Source organism: Camelus bactrianus, chromosome 10, assembly GCF_048773025.1.
Source record: "Camelus bactrianus isolate YW-2024 breed Bactrian camel chromosome 10, ASM4877302v1, whole genome shotgun sequence".
NCBI lineage: Eukaryota > Metazoa > Chordata > Mammalia > Artiodactyla > Camelidae > Camelus > Camelus bactrianus.
Genome location: NC_133548.1, coordinates 22783536 through 22807444, shown reverse-complemented (window position 1 = coordinate 22807444; position 23909 = coordinate 22783536). Strand labels below are relative to the sequence as shown.

Sequence of the window (23909 nt, the reverse complement as noted above, 5' to 3'; positions counted from 1 at the left end):
TTAACGAACCACAATGTGTTTGGAGGTTTTCTCCCCTACTTCCAGGTGCCAGTATCTCAACACCACATCCCATTGCCTCAGCCCTTTCCCATTTTATTGTCTTTCCTTCTGAAAGCTACAACTCTTTGTTTCATTGATCTTTGCTTGGTCCAACTTACAGGTGGCCCCATTTCCTTTGCACTCATAAAAGCATGAAGTTGCGGCTGGTCTGGAGTATCTCCTGGCCTTAACAAGGCACCCGAGGTAGGTACACCCAGCCGAAAGTCAGGCTGCCAGTATTAATAAGAGAAGAAGATGTCACAGAAAAGAAAACAAAAAGAAAGGCTGCTTGAAGTCAATAACTGGCTCTGCTGAGTATCTGCACTTATTAAGTATTGCAGCCTCCAAGTTAAATCACTCATTTTGTTAATAATAATAGCTACAATTTAGTAAGCTCTTTGTCTGGGCCAGGCACTGTCCTAGCTGCTTTTTATATTATCTTATTCGATTCTCATAGCACTAATGTTATCATCCCCTATAGTCAGGAATCAGAGAGTTAAATACTGGGCCCAAGGTCAAACCCTAATAAACGAGAAGCCAGGATTTAAACCCAGGTCTAGCAGACTTTGTGCCCCTACTCTTAATCTCTTCCCTCCTTCCTGGCTGCACTGATTCCACCTTACGCTAGTAAATAGTATCACCCACCACCCCCCTCCCCACGTACACCTATAGTTTGGCCTTGGGGCAAAGGAGTTTGCCTTTTTTAGGCCTTGTTTTGTACAGTTTGCAAAATACAGTGTTCAGTGAGGGAAGGAAGGCTAAGGAGAGCAATGAAATCCTCTTCTGACCTGAAACTGCGCTTTTGGAAGGAGGGAACGATTAGACTTGCTTTATCTTTTTTATTTCAAGGCCATAAATAATGAAATCACCAGAAGACGCAGAGCCATGGCTTCTTTGGCCATAGTCTTAGAATCCCAAAAGTCAGCCAACTCTGGCACTGAGTCTGTAATTTAATTAAACATCTTGAAGGTACCTCCAACAGCTTGACAGTAGTCCAGCTTCATATTCTTGGAAAGGGACTGCGAAAGGAGCTTGTCTGTTCACCGAGTCGAGCCATCATGGCCACAGCACACCATTTGCCTTACAAAAATGGGCCACAACCTTCACACCATTTTAGGGAGTCAGTAGCAACTCATTTACCCAGGGATCAGCCATCTGTCAGCTTCACCTATCCCTATTTCTTGAGCATGGAATCCACAGGAGTGGTTTGACAATGAGTAATTGAGACAGAACTGGGAAAATCTGAAACCTCTGCCGGGCCCTTTCAAAAATGACTGAGAACTGGAAAGTAAGCAAACAAGGCTTCTGACCAGTTGAAATAAATACTATGAAGCACCCCCGTAAGGGAAAGGCCACGTACCTGCCCATAAAGCACCCACTCAGAACCTGTTTATTCCTACTTCACACGTAATGCTAAATGTCTGATGTCTGGTTTCCAAGCTTACAGCAGATTAAATTTAAGGGTGAGAAATAGAATTCTAGAGGAAACTTAGGTCAATAAGGAAAAAGAGCTGACAGCAATAAAGAAGACAAGACATTTTAAGTAGACTGAAGAGCTCAAAAAGCACTGTTTTAGGGGGACACATAATACCAAACATAGCTCTGTAAACACATTACAATTTTGAAATACCTATCATAGAACTATATAATTTTATTCAAAGTGCTGACCCTGAGCATCACACCTAAAGAAACTAAATTGTGCTCAGAAGAAAGAAAAACATTTGCATATCAACCATTTTAGAAATATTTGTATCACAAATGGTAAACAAAACAAAATCAAACCCCCTTTCCGGAGTTAAGAGGAATAAACCTTTGAGTATGCAGAACATTTAGCTAAACAAAACAAAACATCCCACTACCTGAGGTTTTATTGTTCCAGGAGCCTCTTGTTTTTCATGGCTTTGAGAGTGACTTTCATGCTACAGTGCTTTGTGTAGAATGTCATGAACAATGGAAGTGCCAAGTTTCCAATGTGATGAATAAAACTAATAACCAGAATACAGGTCAAATTCTGTTACAACAAATACTGCTAGTATAAAAATCATTTAAGCATCCCTGTTATCTCTAAGCCTCTGTCAATTAACTACCCATTTATTTCAAGCAGTACTCATTACAGCAGAATTGGGGTGTAATAAAAAGAAACGGGACCCTCACCACAAGTTGGGTGTAACAGTTTAACCTGTAATAACAGGTTCTCACTTGTATTTCTCCTATTCTTTGCTGCAAGGAGAATAAACCTTGTGTAGACGTAATACCAGCCTAGGAAGCTGATATTTAGTAGTTGTTGCTAGGAGAAGAGAGAATTCAGAAGCAAAGGACACATGGAGTTGTGTGGCAAACTCTCACTAGGGAATTTGGTCTCCATGGTCACTTTTGACCTGCATCCACTTTGGAGCCATCAACCACAGAGTCGCTTGCTTCTAACAGTGATGTAATGCATATATGAAGCCCTGGAATGAAGACATGATTCATTTCCCGTGGATCACTGAACACTTTGTGGCAACTTGGCCCTGATCTAATGACCCTAAGATAAAGACGTTTAGAAGCATGTGACTAGAATAATCCTTTCTCCCAAGATGCACTGCTTTCAACACTGCGTGATTGTAAAAGCACACGCCACATTGATTATATGTAGAAGTGACCTAAGTTAATCAGCTGCATTCCCATTGGTATACAGGCAAGGAGTTTTCCCTGCTTATCCATCTTTTGCTTGTGGTAACGATGAGTTTTGTCATTTGCTATAATTTTTTTTTCTACTTTCTTTTTTTTTTTTTTGCCTTTTTTTTCTTTTACTTAAACACTTTTCTTAAATGACTACATTGCAATCAATATTTTGTAACACCCTTAGCAGCAGAAGGGATTAAATCATAGTTCACATCTGAACAGTACAATCAGCAATAGGAAAGGAGTGGGGAGGGTGAGGGAAATTGTCCACCTTTTCCTGATGATAATGCCTGGCTCAGACCCCAGATTCACATCATGCTCCAAAGAAGTTCATAAATTCTGGGCACCGCTCAGCCCGAGGAGGCAGGCAGCAGCCCTCGTACCTTGGGGTGAGATGAATGGTCTGTTGAAGTCATGCCATTACAGAATATGTTCACCTCTGCTTGCTTTCTCCCCAAAGCCAGAGTGTAGCTCCACATTTACATGTCCTAGGCCAGGGGATCAGGCTATGAAGAGCCTGAATGCTTTGCTTGGCTCTTGAAAACATTGATTCCAAGTGTAGTTCTCTGGCCTGAAGGAATATTTGCTGCCTCACCATTTTTATTAGGGCATCTGGAAATTGCAGGTGTTGACTGGAAGTAACCTTTCTGTGTCTGGTTTCTCTGTACACATTCAGGCTTCTGGGACCTTTTGACCCAATTGGATGGCTGTGTCCTAGTAACACATTCAGCCTGTTCCAAGTGTGAAGAGCCACGATAGATGAGTAAGATTGCGGTTTGGCTTGGTGGGGGGTGGGGAGGGGCGGGTGGTGTCAGTGGGGTGATTATGGGTGGAGACGATCATAAACTACCGATAACAATAAAAATGGGTATTTTCTCAGCAATTAAACCAATTTCCTATTTGCTAACAGGTGAGTTCTCATCTATTTTCCCCAAACTCCTTTTTCCCCTGGAAGATACTGGCCTGTCTGGTCAAAAAAAGCGCATTCCTTCTGAGACCACACTTAGCTCACTTACGGCCAGAGTATACTTGTCTGTTAATTTACTCAAAACTAGGTCACCTTTTAAACCCCTTTCCCCACTGGCATGAGGACAAGACACGTGGAAGAAGAATTAGGTTACCTGGGGGTCCACTGTTGCCTATGGTTAAGTGGTGTACAGAAGCCAAGGTTTCTAGAATGTCTTTTGCCATTTCCCAGATGGTGAGAAAATCCATTTGGAGTGTTTATGCCCCTCTTGATAGCCAAGCCATGGGCTTTCTTTTATGTTGTGCTACCGAGGTTAGTCGCTGCCTTCACAAAAGATAATTTTGCATTTCATGATGACTGACTGACTGATAGTCACTGGAATAGTCTCAGGAGGGGGTGTGCACAGCTGCTGTGTTTCTTCGGGCCCGGCGCCTTGTCAGATGGCAAACTTGCAGAACAAATAAGGCGCTGGCCTCGTTCACCAGGCAGGCAGAAGTGATCCAGAGTTCAGGCTTCCCTCGCCTTTTATCCTCCCACCCTCCTTCCTCCCCTCCTCCGCCTCTTCTTCCGGTCTCTCCATCTGGAAACCATGAGCCTCATGGATTCCAGGCATAAATTCTCAGATTTCAGATGTTTGGGAAATTTCTTTGCTTGGGTCATTCTTTCAGAGTAAGAGAATTCAATTTGGGAGGAAACACAGCTGAGACCCTTCCACAGAAGAGAAAGTAAATAAGGTGTGGTGTGTATCTATCGTCTCGCCAACTCAGCTCCAAACCCACACACAATGTCTCATTTGAGAAAAAATATTGAGGTTCCCTCCTGGGAGGGAACAGAGTAGAAAAAACCAAATCTCCACTCACAGAAACATACTGCTGTCCCTGCTGAGGTGTAAACATGACTGGCATCAGATAACAGGATGGAACTGATGTTGTGTGTGTCGTTGAGGAAGAGGGGTGTCTCTGGAGGTGAGGCCTCAGAGTGATGGAATGAAGTGAAAAGTACAAATGTAGCCTGAATTGTTAGGGAGAAACTGTTAACGTTATGAACCACTTAACCCCAGTATTGCATCTCCAGGAAAAAGCAATGTGTGGTCTTCTGTCTTTGGAAAAATGGAATGACCTTCCTCCTCGTGCTGGGTTTTAGAGGCAGACAGACTTGATTCGAGTGCTGGCTGTGTCCCTAACTAACTCTGAGGAGCTGAAGGAGCAGCTGGACCTTTGGGTCCTAGTACAGTGCCTGACACACAGGAGGAACTGAGTGAGTGGCAGCTTGTGATCACTGTGTATCGTGACGACCATCGTCCATCAAGATGGAGTCCCCTGAGGGCTGTGGACGGTGCCTGCCCCCTGCAGCCCACCCTGGCTTGTCCACTTGGCCTGTCTGGAGCCTCTCCAGGGCTGCTTCTCAGCTCTCTCTGCCATGCCCTCCCAGTCACACTTTCATATCAACTTTGTAAGTGAGTCAAATGATACGTATTTATTTGTTCACATGGTTACTGTCGGTGCCTTTTTGGAGCTTGTATTGTTTGTTCACTCCTATATTACCAAGGCTGATAAAATTGCCTGACCCAGAACAGATGTTCAAAAATACTTGTGGACTTGCCGACTGACATCTTGATAGCATCCGTATCCAGAGTCGCTCCAGATATTACATCTTGATGCAGAAAACTGGGAGACACCTTTAGCTACATCTACCCCAGCATGAGTGTCCAAAGCACGTGGTGCCACCAAAAGGTATCTGCTCTTCAGGAGAAAAGGGAGGAGAGCTGGGAAATCTAACTGCCATCCCGGCTCGGCCACTAACAAGCCGGGCAACTTGCCTCTAAGTACCCCTGAAATGAGGGGTGGAGTCAGCTAGATGGGAGGATGTCTCTGGCTCTTCCAGCTCTCACATTGTAGGCTCTTAGCAAAGCGAGAAGTGACAGTGGGAACAGAAAGATGCTTCCTCTAGGAATCCCAGCTCTTCTTCCTCTGTGTGTGTGCATATATGTGTGTGCATGCACAAGCATATGTTCACGCGTGTGGGGATGAATATGCATGTGTATGTATGTGCACAGACACGTGTGTATGTGTGCACAGATACACTAGGGCTGGCCATAAAGGTGGACTTTATGGAGAACGACATTTCTCCAAATGCTTTGGACTGAATATTCAAGTTCCCCAAATTCGCGTGTTGAAATCCTAACCCCCAATGTGATGGCATTAAGGGGTGGGGTCTTTGTGGAGTAATTAGGACACGAGAGCAGAGATCTCACGTGAGGATGCAATGGGAAGTCAGCAGTCTGCAGCCCACAAGAAGCTGACCAGGACCTCAGGCTCCCAACTCCCAGCTCCCAGAGCTGCGAGACATACATTTTTGTTGATGAGCCCATCCAGTTTGTGGTCTTTTGTTTTAGCAGCCGGAGCAGACTAAGACACCTGATGTGTAGAAGCCATGACAAAGATGTCCTATAGTTGAGTGAGCTGGGAAGTGGAACAGTGGACACACAGCTTTCTTTCCTGTGGGACTTCTCCGAACTTTATATGCTCAGTTGCATTGTGGAACTCTAAGAAGGGAATGAGGTATGGTTTTCCTGTGTTCCATCTAACAATTTTAGGAAACACCTATTTAGGGATGAGTCCAACTGACCTCATTTAACTGCTGAGAAAACTGAGGCCCAAAGAAATTAAATTGTTTGTCTAAGGTCATACAGCTGTTGGAAAACCTGAGTTCTTGTCCAGATTTGGCCACTGTCTCCCAGAGAAGAAAGTCTGTTTCATGACCCAAGAGCATACATTAGAACATTCTAGGAGGCACCCCAAGATTCCTTCTTTGATACTAGAGGGGAGCATTGCATAGGCGGGAGTCCTTCGTCTTGGCCTGCACAGACGTCAGCATTCAGCACAGTGCAGGCTTCCTAGTCAGGGGGCGCCGTCTGGAATGTGGGGTGCAGCCCTCGCGGGCTGTGCTCTTCTCTCGCTCTCCCCACCCCCCAGCTCTCTCTGTCTGTGTATGGTTCTCTCTCCCCCTACCCCATCTCTCTGGCTCTTTCTCTCTCTCTCGCTGGGTCTCTCCCTCCCCTCACCCTGATTCTCTTTTCCAGGCTGCATTCTGAGGTTACTGTCATGGTGAGTCAGGGCAGCACTGGCCGCTTGGCTGAGACCTCTACACAGCAAAACACCAAGCACCCAGTGACGGTGCTCAGGGAGCCTTGTGCAATGGCAGGCCTCTTTATTCCAGCTTAACAGCTACATCCCTTTTCTGGACTAGGAAACTGAAGTGTCAGCTCATTAAAAATGGGTGTTTGTGCCTGGCCTCGTGCAGAGTTGACCATGATCGTTCTCAGGTGCCTTCCCTGGCACTTTAGCATTGAAACTTCAGGTGCATCAGTGTGACCTGCAGGAGCAAGGGGGTGGGGGAGGCCAGTGAACGTGTGTGTGTGTGTGTGTGTGTGTGCGCATGTGCAAGACACGAGAGGGAAATGTTGGGCACATCAGGAAAAATGAGTTGGCACCCCCTCCAAACTGCTCTTTTTTGACTGTTAGGTAAGCTTATTCAGAGGACAGGGTGGTAGGCACCCGCTATGAGTGTGGCGTGCAGGTAGTGGTGGGGGTGGGGGACACATTGGAGGCTGTGCCCCCCACCTGCATACCACACTCATAGAAACAAAAGCCCTGACCCCCCCTTTTTAGAAAAGACCATTTAGCGGCCATCTGTTGTTATTCCAGCTTACTCTTTTGGGGGTCTCATTCCCTCCCACTTCCAAATGGCTTTCAGAGTATTTCTTTCCACTCCACACAATTATTTCCCTGAAAGGAGTTCTTAAAAAGTACAATTTTCTACCTCATTACAAGTCTAGTGAAATTTTTACACCAGCCCTCACCCCCCAACAGACGGGTCCTATGTCATGTGTTGTGTGCACGTGTGTGTATCATCAGGCTGATGATTTAGTGATGACCCTGTTCCTAATATAGGAAGTGTGCGTGACACCCTCCATGTGGTCACAGGCTGTCCCCTACAGAGTTCACGCCCTTCCTGGTAAAGAAGAGACGCAGGGCGGTATTTTCTTAGGGGATTATTAGATCCACTGGAATGTAATAAGAGCAATGGGCAATGGTAGAGAATTAATATCCCCACTTGCTGGAGCAGCTGTCTTCCCTCTGCCTCCTCCTTAGCCGCCTCTGACCCTTTCTCTCCCAAGGACAAAGGCATGTCATCCAGAGGAGCTCAGGGACACAAACATGCCTGGAGAAAGCCACTGCCTGAGTGGTCCCCAGTTCCCATCATACTGTTTCACACCTATCGAGGGGTTCCGTTTCTTAGGAATGCACAACACCTGTGGCCTTAAACCATCCCGTTTCTAGTGCTCTTAGCCTGACACAATAGAACACCAAGACAGCCAGTTAATTGGGGGGAAAAATCACTTCAACCAGTTGTTTGGCAGCGATTAAACAGAACAACTACTAGGTCAGTTGAATGATGCATTTTACAAAGAAGTTTTGTAGGCACAGCTGGAATGAAATCCTCTTGTGTCCTTGAGCTTGATGTCCTTGTACCAACACCAAACTCAAAGATTTGCTAATGAAGACTCAAGACGGTGACACTTGAAGTTGGATTCCTTTCCCCACAGTGGTGGCCAAGATCACCGCCCATTTTACCCAAGCTCTCTTTCCAAAATAGAGGTAGGTTCTCCTTTTTGTGAAATAATGGATCAGACTGCCTGGGTCTGGCATTTACTAAGTCACTTTAAACAAGTAACTTACATGCCCTGAGTCTATATTTCCTCATCTGTAAAATGAGGATAATAATAGAACCTACCATTCTGGGCTAATGTGATGACCAACAGGATGATGCATGCAAAGTGCTTAACACAGTATCTGGCACATTGTAATCCCTCAAGAAATAAGATAGTTATGATTAATATTAGCATTATTGTTATAAGTTGATAAAATTTTGAAAGGAAATTTGGTTGTATCCAATCTTATGTCTAGAAATCTCTCTAACTGAAATATGACACGTGTACAAAGCTTTTTGCAAGAGAATGTCCATGTAGCATTGTTTTTAATGCAAAAATGTGGTAACGACCTTGTATCCATCAACAGGAGACTAGCTAAGTATTTGAGAGTTCTTCCATGTAGAGGACTACTCCACAGAAAATCCAGGGTGGGTTCTCTCTGCCTGCTCAGCACAGCCAACAGTGCTTTTGAAAATCACTGAGGCCTCTGTGTTTAGATTGATAATCAAAGCTTTCCTTCCTGCAATCACAGAATATTCTCTGGGATGCTAATGAGATGATGATTCTGTTTTACGAGGAAGAGTGGATTTGCATCACTCAAGCCAAACTGAAGAGGCACAAGCCCTGAAGAGGGAGGAATCGAGGCACTTAGCTGAAAGATACCCTGGTTCCTGGTACAATTTCATCTTCTTCCTGTGACCTTCAAGTCATGGGGCCACTAAGGTGGACCAAATGAGTTAAGGACCTGACTTCTGGCCGTTAGAAACCCTCCTCAGCGCTTTCTACCATGAGAGGAAGAAAAATTTATCTCCCAGGCCATGTTAAAATCGAGAAAGTGGAATGACTTTCTCCATCTGTCATGGCTCCAATCCCTTAGTCTGCTCCCTGGGGTTTACCTGTTCACTGTGGCCAAAAACACTAGCTTGGGAGTTGAGCCAGGCACCTCAGCCATCTTGCCGCTTTGCTGCCTCTGCTTCTCCAAAAATGAGTCCTCATTCCTTCTGTGTCTGATTCTACCACCGGGAGCACTGATCAAGATCCTCTTCCTCAAAACCAGAGCTCTGCATTCTTCATCTGAGCTTCCTGTTCTGTTTGGCTTTTTTCTCTCCATCCCTGGGCTTCTCTGTGCTTCCTTTCCCTGGACCCCATTTTCCTTGCAGGGGCAGGCCCCATTTTATTTTAGTTTCACGGAAGAAGAGGAGGCGCACACAGACCACCAGAAGAAAAGAATTGTCATTCTGGGCGCTCCTTATACCTGCAAACTCCACCACCTGTTATAGTGGCCCCATCGCATATATCCTTGAGCACTTCATTTTGACCTTGACCCTTCAGATTTTCTTCCCCCTTGCCTTTTAGAGGCAGAATGAAAACCTCTGCCCTGCCCCTGCCCCCACCCCCACCCCAGAGGTTAGACTATGTAATGAACCCTGAGTTTGAAAGCACAGTGAAAAACAAGTGATACACTACCTGCCATTAGCTATGAAGAGCCAGCTCATGGGACAGGCAGATTCAAACCCCAAACTGCCCTGAAGGGAGACTATGCCCCCTGGTTACCTCTTAAGAGCCATTGTTCTCCATTGTACGTCAAGCCTGACCTTTCCTCTTGCTTCCATTTTGACAGACTTCTTGGTGAATATTGACACCTACACATAAAGTGAGGCAAGACTGAATCCTTGGAACCTCAGCTCTCTTGCTCATATAGCCAATTTCTCCATTAATAGGAGCTGGAGATTGTTTCCCCCTGCAGTACCAGACTAGGCCAGCAGGGGTCTGACATTAGTTGCTTTTAACCCAGGACGACTGAGTCTCCATGGTGATGGCTATGTGAACTTGAACAGGAGCTAACAGCCATGACTTGAGATGGCAGAACTCATAAGTATAAATAGTGATTCCATTTCTGTAGTAAGACTATAAAGAGTTCAGCCTACAGGGCATCAATTTTCCTTATCCACAGTGAAGGCTTGGTTTAATCCAGTTTTCACGTTTACCCAGAAAATACGTTCTGTGAGGGAGCTGCCTTAATCCAGGAGCTCGGACCTCCCAGATTTCTGTCTGAAACAGTTCGCCAATTGCTCAGTCCCTAAAGAAGATGCATTGAGATCCAAAGGTGATGTTAACTTAAAAAGACAGTGTCTAAAAAAGCAAAGTGTCTTCAACTTGTAGACACTACTGTAAAGAAAAGCATAAATTTAGTATTTCTGGATCTTTTTTTAAGGTTGGTATTTCAAACAGTAAGTCTTTACATTTTCCTTGAATATATTTTTATTGTGGATGATAATTAGTTACAATAATTATTAAATACCTAAGGAAAGTATTGTGCTTTCCAGTTTTCAAAGCCCTTTCACACATTACCTCGCCTGGTCCTTTATTACAAGAAAGAAATTATTAGTCTCATTTTACAGCCAATAAAATTGAGGCTCAGAAAGTTAAAGAGAGTTGCCTGAAATCACGCAACTAGTGGTGACAGAGTCAGCAATTTTCCATGCCAATGCAGCAATTAAAGTCCACGTAGACTAAAAGACTTTCACATGTGCAAGTATTTATATAATGCAATTCTATTATGAATTGTACCTTTTTCAGTAATTAACCTGATTTTACTTATTAGCATCTATTTATATCTTACAGCTATGCTGGAAAGTAATAATACTGTAATTTCCTTAAATTATGAAATACATGCTTTTCATTAAGTTGCACATTCCTTCCCTTCACATGGCCCTATGCTCTGCTCTGCTCTTTGATGAGATGGCAGGAAGTGGCAAGAATCCAGACTCCCAGGATTCACAAAAATCTCCATATCTTCAACAGGCTACCTCTGCCAGACACAGAAGACGAAACTATTTTTTTAATCATCAAAACAACCCGAAGAGCTAGGATATTATTTTTCCAGATGAAGAAACAAGCACAGAGGCTATGACATGCTGGAGCTGAGATTTGTATCCAGGTAGCCTGGCCCGTAAGGGGTTCACAATCGCCGTGGGCACCAACCTCCAGAGGCACAAAGAGGTAGCAGGAAGGACTCTGGAATGTTCCCGCAAGGAACAGGGTGGTTGTGAGGACTAAATGAAAAGGCGTAGGTTGCTATACCTTGGAGAATAGGAGAGAAATGAGACAATTTTTTGTTTAAGCCATGAAATAAGGATTTAAAGGAACTTTATAGACAATATTATGATTTTGATGCTAACCCCTCTGAGCTGCTTTAGTTCTCTCAGAATCTCACTTCACTTTCTCCTCTCCCTTTTATTTAGAGGTTTAAGGACCCCAGACACAATTAAGGAAAGACACCTTGAGCGCAGTTATCTGTGGCCTCTGCGGCCTGAGAACTTACTCTATATGGAGCATTTTGCAAAGTGTCTCTGAAGTGGGTGCTTCAGGAAGTCTGTCTAAGCAGGGTACCGCAGCCTCTGCCCTCTCCTCCCATGGGGCAGGAATATGCCCCACCTCCCAGCTCCAGAGAGGGGCTTAATTGGTCTAAGGGAAGTCCCGGCCCCTCTGTCAGTGAGTGGTTCAGAGGAGCGTGTGAATTGCTGGGGCTCTGGGAGATCTCCTCATACCTAGGAGATAAGCCATGAGAGAGGCCCCAACTCTCTTTTTTCCCCCAGGTGGTGTGTAAAAATTAGTACGTGGGACCCTCATTTAAAATGGAGTCAGGAAGCCAGAAGAGGGCGCTCTCCTGTCCTGGTACTCAGGGTTAGCTGCATACCCCACAGAAGGAAAGTGCAACTACTGGCCTACCCCCAAGAGAGAATTTCTCCTCGCTCAGCAACAACCCAGCCAGTGAGCAACCACAGCTCGGCCAACGAACGTCTGCTCTTCTCCAATGAACCTTCATTGAGAACGGCCCCTCCCAATTCCCCCCTTTCCCCTATAAAAGCAGGCTCCCTTCCTTTGTTCTCTGGGCAGGACTGTGGTTCACCACAGATTGTGTGTCTCAAATTGCAATTCCTTGCAAAATTTTGCTGGTAAAATAGCTTGCTATTTTAATAATTTTAGGTCAATAGGTGCATGGATGTGACCCAGGCTCCTGAGGAGGAAGCCAACCTAGAGAGGCAAAACAGAAGACCGGGCGACTTGGGACAGACCTGCTATGACCTGAGCCCAGGATGCTCTAACTGGCATAAGGCTCTAACCCCCACAGCAACCCCACTAGGGAAGCCTGGTTAAGGCTTTCTGCAAATGAAACCGAGGCCAAAGGAGGTAACAGAAGTGCCTTAAAATGAGTCAGCCACTGAGCTGGAGTTCAACCCAACCCATATCTGTCTGCCTCCAAAACCTGGGCCACCCTTCCTCACACCTACCTGTCACTTGTCCAGGAGGAAAGGAGGTTAGAGCAGGACCTTTCTGTCCTTGTCAAAGCAGGGACTCACCCAACCCAGGCATTCTTCCTTCCCTCCTCCCCACCCTTTTAGGGCAATTTCTTCTCCTCAGAATGCCTTTGGCCCTCCTCTCCCACCAAGGACATTCCTTCCAACATGCAAAGCCCACCTCTAGATTAAATTCCTGCTCTGCCCTTGAAACACATTACATTTCCTCCAGCCCATATCAAGCTCTCTCTCTCAGCTGAACTTCTAACCTCATCATCTGTGTCCCAGCTTTGGTGGTTCCCCAAGTTTGTGTCATTCTTTGGGTTTTGATTTTTCAACATTTAACTCTTGATACTGGCCGTCATCAGGTCTTCCTGGGACCTATTTCTGGCTTATGTATACATCTCCTTATCTCTGGGAATGAGGTCTGACATCAGGGGGTACTTCCTTCCTGCTGGGAGCTGTGTTCTCTGTTCCTTTGTTTCCATTGTGCCCTCCTGCCCCAAGTGCACTGGTTTTCCATCCTTTAGATCTTTACTCAGGCCACCTCTCCTGCTTGGAATGCTCTCCTTTCTCCGTTTCTACCCAGTAGTATATGACTTTTTATGTCTTATCTTCTTTGATGACCTGGAGACTTGATGAGGAAAGATCCTAGTCATTTTCATCTTTCTTTATATCCTCACAGCCTCTAGCACACGGCCTGGCCCACAGGCGACATTCAATAAATGTTTGTGAAGTGGCTAAATAAATAAATGAATGACTTTTACTCAAATACACAAAGACTGAACCTACATATATTTGCAGGATCTAAGAAAAAGCTCTTCTTTGGAATGAATCTCCCAAGGAGGTAGTATTTTTACAGCCAGTGGGGGTCCCATACTTTTTAAAGCTATTTAAATGACTGTTGGTCTCTCTCCTGTATGTTAAATAACACTTTCATTTTGGTGCTTGCCCATAGGCAGTTGCAAAGCATAGCTTTTTTTTTTTTTTACAATCAGTAACACTGATAAATTAAACCCAGGGTGTGCACATGTGTGGTAACACCACTCACTGCACTCCAACAGGCTCAAGCAGCCTCACGCCTCCTGTATCCTCTGAGCTAAATTCAGCCAAATACTGCTGGGTTTGTTGAGGACGAGGGTGAGTTTTTGGTGGTGAATTGAAATCCACAGACACCTCCAAGACCTTGTTGCACTTAACAGCTTTGACCTTCTCTCCTGAGTAAGTGTTAAGGAGCAGGAAATATGGGACACTGAAGTCTGGCTCACTCTCCCTGCCTTAACCCCAGCCAAACAATAACGGGAAGTCGAGAATACTCAAAAGGCACAGAAAGATTCGCAACCACCTACTTCCTACCCCTGCCAGCTCCTGACTTAAAATAATCGTATGAAGTGATTCCATGTTTTAAGGAAGTCCTCCTGCAGAAGCAGTGTTGCCTTGTGGTGAAAGCATAGGTGCTGGAAACAATTAGACCCGAGATCAAGTGCAGACCCTGCCACTGTGAACGTGGGGGAGGGGTGCTGCAGTCTGCATGTTTGTGCCCTTCCCCCAAACTTTGTATGTTGAAATGCTAATCCCCAGTGGTGATAGTATTAGCAGGTGGTAGCTTTGGGAAGTGATTTGATCATGAGGGTAGAGCCCTTGCAAATTGGATTAGTACTCATATAAAGGAGGTTTCACATGTTTCCCTAGCCCCTTCCATCATATGAGGGTACAGTGAGAAGTCTGGTGACCGAGAAGAGGGCCCTCCTCCAACCATGCTGGCATCCTGATTTGGGCCCTCCAGCCTCCAGGACTGTGAGCAGTAAGTTGCTGCTGTCTATAAGCTTCCCAGTCTGTGGTGTTTTGTTACAACAACCCGCAGGGACTCCGGTGGACATTGGGCAGATTCCTCAGCCTCTCAAAGCCCTAGTGTCCTCATCTGTGAAGACCTCCCTCCCAGGTGTTGGCACTGAAGCTGTAAATGCAGGGATGTTCCATAAACAGTAGCTCTCAGGACGTGCACAGCCTCTGGCCCTCTTCCTGCTGGAATCTCATCTTGCAGTCAGAGTGGATACGGAGCCCCCTTCTCACCTCCCTCCCTCCCCACCCCAGGACAGGAAAACCACACGGAGAACTTGTCCCTATATGCGAGGCTCTTTCCCCTTCCTCCTCCGGGTGTCCACTGCCTGTCACACTGCACATGCCCCCGTGGCTCTCGCTGTCCTCCCTCAAGGCACTGCGGGAGAGCAGCTCAGCACATGGGCTCTGGAGACAGATGGCGAAGTCCTGAGTTCCGGCTCCTTTGGGGATGTCTGTTCTTTCCCACTTGCCTTGAATTGGCCCACATCCCAGGGAACCTTTCAGTCGCAGGCAAAGCAGGACATTTGGTCATCCTCACTCTACTCCTTCGTGGGCTGTGATCTTGCCTAACATTACCTTTCTTTCCACACCTTGGGGATTTGAACAATTCCACAACCATCTTTGATGACAGAAGGAACGAAGTATGTGCCTGGAGCATCCCATCCCAGAAATTCAGACACCACTCAGGGTCTGTCTGACCCTCTGAGCCCACCAAAGGGCCCACCCTGGGAGGTCTAAGCCCCCATTCTCAGGCAGAGCTGCCCTTGAGAAGCTATGAAGTGCCTGGCCTCAGGGTCACCTCTTCCCTTCTGGTGGGTGGGAGCTTTGACATGACCATACCAGGGCAAGCACTCCTCTGACACCGTCCCCTGTATTTCTGAGTACCCCCTGCCTTTAAACCTCAACTCCCTCTAAGCCAGAATGAACCCAAGAACAAACGAGGCCAGTGGAGTTGAAGGAAATGGGGAAGTTTCTCCCCAGGATACCAGGTGTAGGCTGGAGGTGAGGGGAAGGTGAACAGAAATGGGGCAGCTGCTCCTCTTTAACGAGAGCAGAGCGGTTGTCTGCCCCAGGAGCACACCAACAGCACTAATAAACCTGAAAATCAATCCTTGTTGCTGGGTAGGGGGTTGGACCAGGTCAGCCGGCAGCCCAGGCTTTATGACTGGACACCCTACGGGGAGCCTTCCAATTCCCCTTCCAGGTTGACATTAACATAAGAGGAGCAGCCACCACGTGGCTGGCTGTGCCAAGTGACTCCTCCCAGGACGGCTTTTCTGCTTTTATTGCTCAGCACTTTATAGTTTGCTGGAGGTTTAGAATTTTGAAGCAACTCTTCAGGATAGACAGTATCAATATCTCTACTTTCCAGTGAAAACAAAATCTAGGCCTAGAAAGTCAAAGGGATTTTCACAACGTCTTACAGCTTGTACAAAGGTAGTGATTAACAGCAGTAATCTTTCAACTTTTCTATCTCAGAGCCCTATCAGAAAAACGGTTCTGAGCAAATACCCCCAATATATATGCATAATTTATTTATAAATATGGCCATGACTATTGTATTGATAGAGTAAGTATGTTATAAAACATTAATGAGATCATACATATTGTTAGAAGGTCCAATGTTTGCTTCTCTCACTCCAGTAGATGAGCTTGTATCATCAATGAAGTGGGCATTTTGGAGACGCAAACCGTACCAGAGCCAAGCAGGCAACATAAATCAGTGAAGTGGACTAAGTATAAGAGACCCAAAGGTACAGGCAGCTGATTCTCAGCCTCCATGTTGGGCACAATAGGGAGTGGTGGGGACTGTGGCAAAAGGGACACCAATCCTTCGTTATAAGGAGGCAGCTGTTACCCAATTTTAGTCAATCATTGCCTTGTGAGAATGTGAGCCCAGGATTTCCAGCCTTCCAGTTATTCAGCAGAAGTCAGAAATTCAGGCTTTTATGTGAAATTGTAGAATTTAAAGATGTTGACCACTGGTTTCATTTTTTTACAAAAATACTGGGATCCAAGGGGATCAAAATCAGTTTTCAGGCCTCCAAAGGCCAACTACTGGAGTAAAGGAAGGAGCATGGCCTTTGCAGCCAGTCTTGAGTTTGAATCTACCTTTAACAGGTAATTTAATCTCCTTGTGCTTTTGTTTAGGGGCCAGAGAATGGAAATAATAGTAAGTGCCTTTGAGGGTTTGCTATGTTGTATATGAAGCATTTAGCACATGCCTGGCACATAACACTGGCCCATTTTATTGTGCCTCCAATTCTAGTGGGGCCCCCTTAGAACTCAGCCCTCCTGATTGCTGACCCAGTTCTCTTCCATTTTAAAGAGAAAATCTCCATCCCTGGCATCCAAATTCCAATCCCGCGCTTTGCAGAATTGATTCTCCCACCCAGAAAGGCAGTTCTTTCCTACCCTGGTCTCATCATTCCTGAGTAGAATCTGGAAGCCAAAGGAATGAGCAGGCTCTCCTCCCTAGCAGGCTGGGGCAGGAGGTGGCGTGGAACCAGTCACGAGCAATGGAATGAGAGTCACACAGCCCGAGCTGTAGTCCTGGCTTGGCCACTAACAAGCTGTGTGAACCTGGACAAATGACTGAGCTACACTGAGCCTCTGTTGTCCCATTTAGGAGTGGACACAGTAATATCCACCTCAAAGAGTAGTCATGTGAATGTAAACATTGTGCGGGATAGTCTCTGTCTGCTCCACCCCAGATTCTCTCCACCCTCCCCGGCTGCTCTGTGCCCCTGAGTCTGATCTCAATAGACTGTTTCAGCGGGGCCCTGCTCTGGTCCCCAGCTCAGCAGATAAGATACAGCAACCGGTGAGCAGTGGATGGGAGGAGAGTGTGAGGTGTTTATTCCCCAGCTCCCTCTGTGCCGGGGCCCCAGTCCGGGGCAGTGGCCAGTGGCAGGTCTCCTCTATGGAAGGCCACAGCCCTTCCCAGGCAGTCCAGTCCTGTAGCTCCAGCTCCAGCCAGAGCTCTCCTCTTCTTTTGGAATTCTTTCCCTTCCTCCATCAGCCCAGGGGTGTTAACAGCTCCCCAGCATCACCAGCCCTGGGGGACTTCACTACCCGCGTTGGTTTCTCTCAACCCTGCCCACACCTTTGTGGGTCCCTCACCGTGCTCTCCTGAACTACCCTGATTGGGCCATCTGTCCTGCCAAGATCCTGACCATTACACACATATAGCACATGAGTTTTGCCTCTGAGCCTTGGATGTGGAAGGCACTCAGTGTTGCCAGAATTAATTTGAAATCATAAGCTTTTCTGCTTCACCCTCAGGCTGCCAGAAAATCCAATTGTATAGATCCCTCGCTCCCTGAGTGCCCCAGCCCACTGAAATCCACACTCATTGATGGGCAATTCGCTAATTCACAGAAGTTTGCCACGCAGCTGCAGTGACCCAGACCCTGCACCAGGTCCTGAAGCTCCAGGTGAGATCAAGCAAACAAGTAACTTATAGTCCCATGGGATTATGTGGGACCTGCTCCCAGGGGTACAACCTCTCCACAGGCCCCCATGAAGCCAGCAGACTGGCCAGATCTCCTTGTGGGTATGAGGATCCAAGGGTACCCTCTTGGGGCTTTATGAATTAGTAGTTACTGTTTGCAGCCAACACCACGGGGAAGAGTGCTGGCTAATAATATATAAGCATAAGTCATCAGGATGGGGCTCCCAGGGAAGCCCTTGCTTCCTTTATGAGAAGAGGCTGGCTCCACTGGTGTGAATCTTTGTTCTCTTTCTGCCTTTTCCTTTTGATGCTTAAACAAAGATGTGGCATTTGGAGGTGCAGTGATCACCTTGGCACCACGAGACAACAAGCCCACACTCGAAGGGCAGCAGAGCAGAGAGACAGAAAAGGACTTGTTCTTATGATGTCACTGAGCGGTTACATCAGTCCAGACCACCTAGCTCAGGGTTTCTAAAAGACAAGTAATCCCTTATTTATTTGTTAAAGACACAGGTAGGTAGGCAGTGTTACATACATTCAGTAGAATTCATGTCTGGAGGAAACCCTCAAGATTGTCTGTTCCAACTCTTTCCCTCATAATATGAGGAAACTGAGGCACAGTGGGGAAGGGAACTTGCCCCAGATCACACAGCCCAATTTGAACTCAAATCCCCCAGGCAGTCCTAGTCCACCCATACAAACTCCTACAACCTGTGCAAAGGTTTGTGAGCTTTGTGTGTGTTTCCACTGTGCCTAGTGTACAGGCCCTTTGGAAATAGAGCTCTTCTCTTTTGCTCCTGATTGGTCCCCTAAAAAAAAAAAAAGCTGACATGTAGATTCATGAGCAATAATATTGAGCTTAATATTTTCAGCCTCTGGGTTTTGGGGAGGGAGCCGTTACACAGCAAAACTAACCAATACATCACATTTATGGACCATTTACTATAAGCCGAATCTATGCTGAGAGCTTTACGTAAATACTTCATTTAATTCTCACTAGTGGCCCATGAAGTAGATACTGTCATCTTCATTTTGTAGATGAAAAAACGGAGATTTAGACAACTTAAATAACTTGCCCTAAAGTCACACAGTAAGAAGTGGGTCCAGGATTTGAACCCAAGTGTTCTGACTCTAGAACTGTATTAGAATTTCCTTTCTTTCAGTAGCTTTTGCCTTTTGCTCCTCCTAAAACTGGTTTGGCTCCAAAGTCTTAGTAGTTTTTTTTTTTTTTTTAAAGATCTTGTCTCAGTACCCAGAATCTCTTGGGGGTCATGGTATGAATGACTTTAGCCAGTGCCTGAGTGGACATTCAGAACAAGCCTGACCTTGCCAGCAGGTTTAATTCCTGTCTTTCCCACAAGTCCTGTTGGCTCTGCCTGCAAAATCTACCTGATCTGTTCACTTCTCATCACCTCTTTTACTTCCAATCTGGTCCAACCCACCATCCCCCTTTACTTGGATCATCTCAGTATCCTCTTAACTGGTCTCCTTGACTCCACTCCTCCCCACTACAGCCTTCCTCTCTATCAGCCTGAGTGATTGTTTGAAAATCAAAGTCAGGCTGTGACAATCTGTACTTCAATACCCTTTGTATTCACTTATAAGAATAAGATACCACAGAGTGGGTGGCTTAAACAACAGAAGTTTATTTTCTCACAGTCCTAGAGGCTGAAAAGTTTAGGATCAAGGCATGAGCAGGTTTGGTTTCTTCTGAGGCCTCTCTCCTTGGCTTGCAGATGGCCACCTTCTCACTGTGCCTTATGCGGTGTTTTGTCCACACACATGCATCTCTGGTATCTTTTTGTGTGTCCAGATTTCCTCCTATAAGGACACCAGGCATATTGGATTGGGGCCCACCCTAACAGCCTCATTTCAATTTAATCATCTCTATAAAGTCTGTCTCCAAATACAGTCACAATCTGTGGTAGAGGGAGCTAGGGCTTTAACATGTTAATCTGTGGGGGATACAGTGCAACCGTTTTATAGCACCTTTTCATGGTTTCCCAACAAACCTAGACTAGAATCCCAAGTAACTAGCACGTTCTCTAAGGTTCCATGTGCTCAGGGCCCTGCCACATCTCTGGCTTCCTCTCCCTCCACTCCCCGCTCTGCTCCATGTGCTCTGGTCGCACTGCCCCCCACCCCAAGCTCCTTGTACCCACAAAGCACGCTTCTGCCTGCAGGGTCTTTCACTTTCTATTTCCTCTTCCTAGAACATTCCTTCACCCCCAGATCTCTTCAAAGGCTTACTCTGCCCTTGCTGTTACTTTGCCCAAATGCTACCTCCATAATGTTCTAGCTTCTTTATTTTTCTTTGAAACATTTATTGCTATCTGCCATTGTCTTATATTTGTTTATTGTTCAGCTGTCTGCCTTTACCACCTGAATATCAGCTCCATGAGGCAAAGACTCCATATGCTTTGTTCCCAGATATATCTCCAAAGCCGAAATACAGCAGAGCTACACACAATATAACACCCAATAAATGTTTGAAAGAAAGAAATTGAAAAGAATGAATAAATGAAAGAAGTAAATAGAATGGAATAAAATGAATTGACTGAGGAAATTTTTAAATAAAAGAAAACCCCATGCAACTTATAAAAAATTCTTTTTCGTGCCACTGTGACCTCTGTTCTTAATTCCAATGTTTGACCTAAGAGTTAACCACTTATCTTCTGGAAGCTTCTTAAGCATCCCAGGACATTAAGCAGCAGGAAATCTCTCCCAGGTTGTCATCAACTGGCCCTAAATGTAAGCACTCAGAAACTTGCAAAGGTTTCCCCCCTCTTTATCTCCTTTCTCACCTACAACTGACAGCCCCAAGCAAAGATGCACCCCGCAACTTTGGCAATGAGACAGGTGAGAAACTAATAGGCAAAAAGATTCTTTCATTACGGGTAAAGAAATTCAGATCATTTGAAGACAGAAAAATGGAGAAGGAATGTATAAAAAAAAAATCATGCACTCGTCAAATGAACAGCCTAACGTATGGTTCACTGCAGTTCTGAGTCGACCCATCGCTCTAGCCCTAGTGGCAGCTTATGAATTGCAAGCAAGGGAGAGGAAGTGGGAAGTAAAGAAAACCAACATTTTTTTTTATTTCAACAACTGTTCTAATGGACTCAAGATATAACTGCCTCCCCTTTGGGAAATCAAACCCTAGTCTCCAGAAAAACAGGATCTAGAAGTACCACTCTCAAGGGTATTTTGACACTCTCTTTTTTCTGGTTCTATAGATGCATTTGATGGGGAGAATCTGATTGAAACCTCACAACAAACATGCAGGGAAGAGATCTATCCTATTATTGGTGAGGAAGCTAAGGCTCAGAGATGTGAAGTGTTCACAGAGACGAAAAGGGGCAGCATTTGCACTGAGGTCAAGCTGATTCAAAACCCTGTGATCTTCCCAGTACTGACCAAAGGGGATAATTTCATTTCAGCCCACATCAAATTTCCCAAGTCTGTGGAATTTGAATTTCCCTTCCAGTTACAGTCTCATTAATTCAAGAACCTTTATTGATTGGCTCCTAGGTGCCAAGAACTGTGCTTTGCTCAGTGGCTTCCAGAGAGTGACAAGTGAATGATAATAATGATAAAATATAAGTGGTGAGACAGGAACTCCTAAGGGTGTCAACGCTCTTTCTCAAATTGAGTTACTTTCTCACTATTGAATAAATTGTAATTTGAAAAGCTGGTAAAAGTGCCTTCTTTTGGTGAGCCAAGCCGATCAATATGTGCCATTTAAAATTCTCCTTTCTGCTTTTCTCCTATTCAGGCAGGCTGGAGAAAAAACAAGCATTTAAGGGCTGAGACTACTGAGCTGAATTTCTTAATGGAGTGGTTTTTTTTTCTTTTTGGAGTGATTTGTTTCTGAAGAATAGGCAGTCTAGGGCCTGCTAACTGAACTGTTTTCCTGGAGAGAGGGGAAGTCGGGGCTTGCCAGATTCCTGTCCAAGGTCATGGGGGAAGATGGGGGAGGGGGAATAGCCCCTGCAGGAATCTGCATTCCCGCCGACTGGCCCCAGGGACCCATCCCTGACAGCTGTTGTAAGTAATGATCAACCACAAAAGCAGATTTCTAGAAGAGTAGGTACCTGTTATAGGACACACATTCACATACAAAACTTGGAAACTCTGGCTCCAAAATCTTAAAAAGGGTTATTTCTGCCTGGTGGGACTGAGTGAATTCTCTTCCTTTCTGCTCCTCTATAATGCCTCATTTTTCTTCTGTAGTCTTGTATCCCTTACAATCAATAGGTGTCACTGAGGTACTAGATAGACTAGAATTGAGGTCCTTGGGCTACTCCACACACCCTTTTACTCTCTTTCCACATTTCCCCCACCCTCTCTTTCCCCTTTCATTCCTTTTTTAAAGTGATGATTTTTTAGAAATTTAAGAAGTTCTCCCCATCTCCCCCATCCCCCACCTCTCCCACCGCCCATCTCCTTTCCACTTCACAAGGATGAGCTGCCCCCTCTCTTCTCACTGCCTCACTGAGAATGCAGGGGGTTCTAGAGGATGAAAGGAATCTGTCCTACCCTCAGCCACATGTCTGTCACTCGGGTCCCCCTGGATGTTTCACTTAGGAAGGGACTGCCATGGGCACAACAAGGGTAAATGACAATAACAGGGGTGGTACACGATAATAAGGCCATAAATCTATGCTCCACAATTTCCTTTTCTTGAGCTCCAGGAAGAGTGGGGCTGAGTCAAGTGCCCAGGATCACAGATCCAGGGGATGACCTTTGAAACACAGAGATGTTTGACAACTTGCCAGTTTCCTATTTGTCAAAAAGGAGAGAATAATATCTCTGTCTCATAGGTGTGTAATGAAGAGCAGATGAAATAATGGATGCAAAAGTGTTCCAAAAGGTCAAAGTCCTACAGAATGACTCACCAGGCCTAGTAAGTCTCTCTTCTTAATTTCTTTCCTATCTGTCTTCTCTCAGCTTCCCCTGGGCCTGCCCTAGTCTAGGCCATCATCATCCCATCCCTGCTCTTTTGGGCTCCCTGTCTTTACTCTTTCCTCACCTCGGTCCCACCTGTACACTAATGCCCAGCAATTTTTCTAAACCCCACAATTCAGCCATGTGCATCCCTCTCCAAAAACTTTTTAACCAAAACAAAGCCCCAGATTCTTAGCCTAGTGGTGATAGGCAGAGTTCTAAAGCTGACTCAGTTACACTCATCCTTGTATAATCCATTCTCCTTTGTGTGGGTGGGACCTGTTAATAGGGTGAGATTTCACTCCCATAACTATGCTACACAGCAAAAGGGGGATTATCCAGGTAGCCTTAATTTAACCAGACAAGCCTGTGACAAGCAGAGCGTTTTCTCCAGCTGGTAGCAGAAGAGGAAATCAGAGATTAGAAGCATGGGGAGGATTCAAGGACAGCCAGCAAGGAAGCAGGAACTTCAGTCCCACAACCACGAGGAGCTAAATCCCACCAGCAATCTGAAGGAGCCTCTGGATGAGAGCCCAGTCTGGTCAACACCGTGAGTTCAACCTTGTGTGTCCCTAAATAGAGACCTCAAATGAGCCTGCTTGGTCCTCTGACCTGCAGGACTTTGACAGAATAAATAAGTATCCTTTTAATCTGCCAAATTTTTAGCAATATGCTATGTAATGTGTTAGTCAGTTCAAGCTGCTTTAACCAAATACCATAGACTAGGTGGCTACAACAACAACAACAAAAAAACTAGGTGGCTTAAACAACAAAAAGTTATTTCTTACCGTTCCGGAAGCTGGGAAGTCCAAGTTCGGGGTGCCAGCATGGTCAGGTTCTGGTGAGAACCATCTTCCTGGTTTGCCCGTGGCTGTCTTCTTGCTGTGTCTTACAATGTGCAGAGAGAGAGCCTCTCTCTGGCCTCTCTTCTTGTGAGGGCGCTAACCTTATACCTGAGGGCTCCCACTCTCGTGACCTAAT

The 23909-nt window shown here is 45.7% G+C and overlaps 1 protein-coding gene across 5 annotated transcripts in view; it reads left to right on the top strand.

Annotated features, from left to right (window-relative positions):
• Positions 1 to 23909, top strand: part of LOC123619588 (tripartite motif-containing protein 44) — a 192524-nt gene that overhangs the window by 90059 nt on the left and 78556 nt on the right. For 3 of the 5 annotated variants that reach the window (XR_012509624.1, XR_012509623.1, XR_012509622.1), the window contains exons 6-7: positions 161 to 243; positions 3380 to 3466. The gene's annotated coding sequence lies outside the window, so the exon portion shown is untranslated. Of the gene's footprint in view, positions 1 to 160; positions 244 to 3379; positions 3467 to 4744; positions 11388 to 11983; positions 13466 to 23909 lie in introns of those variants that run through there. The other 2 variants (XR_012509626.1, XR_012509625.1) reach the window with 2 other exon arrangements.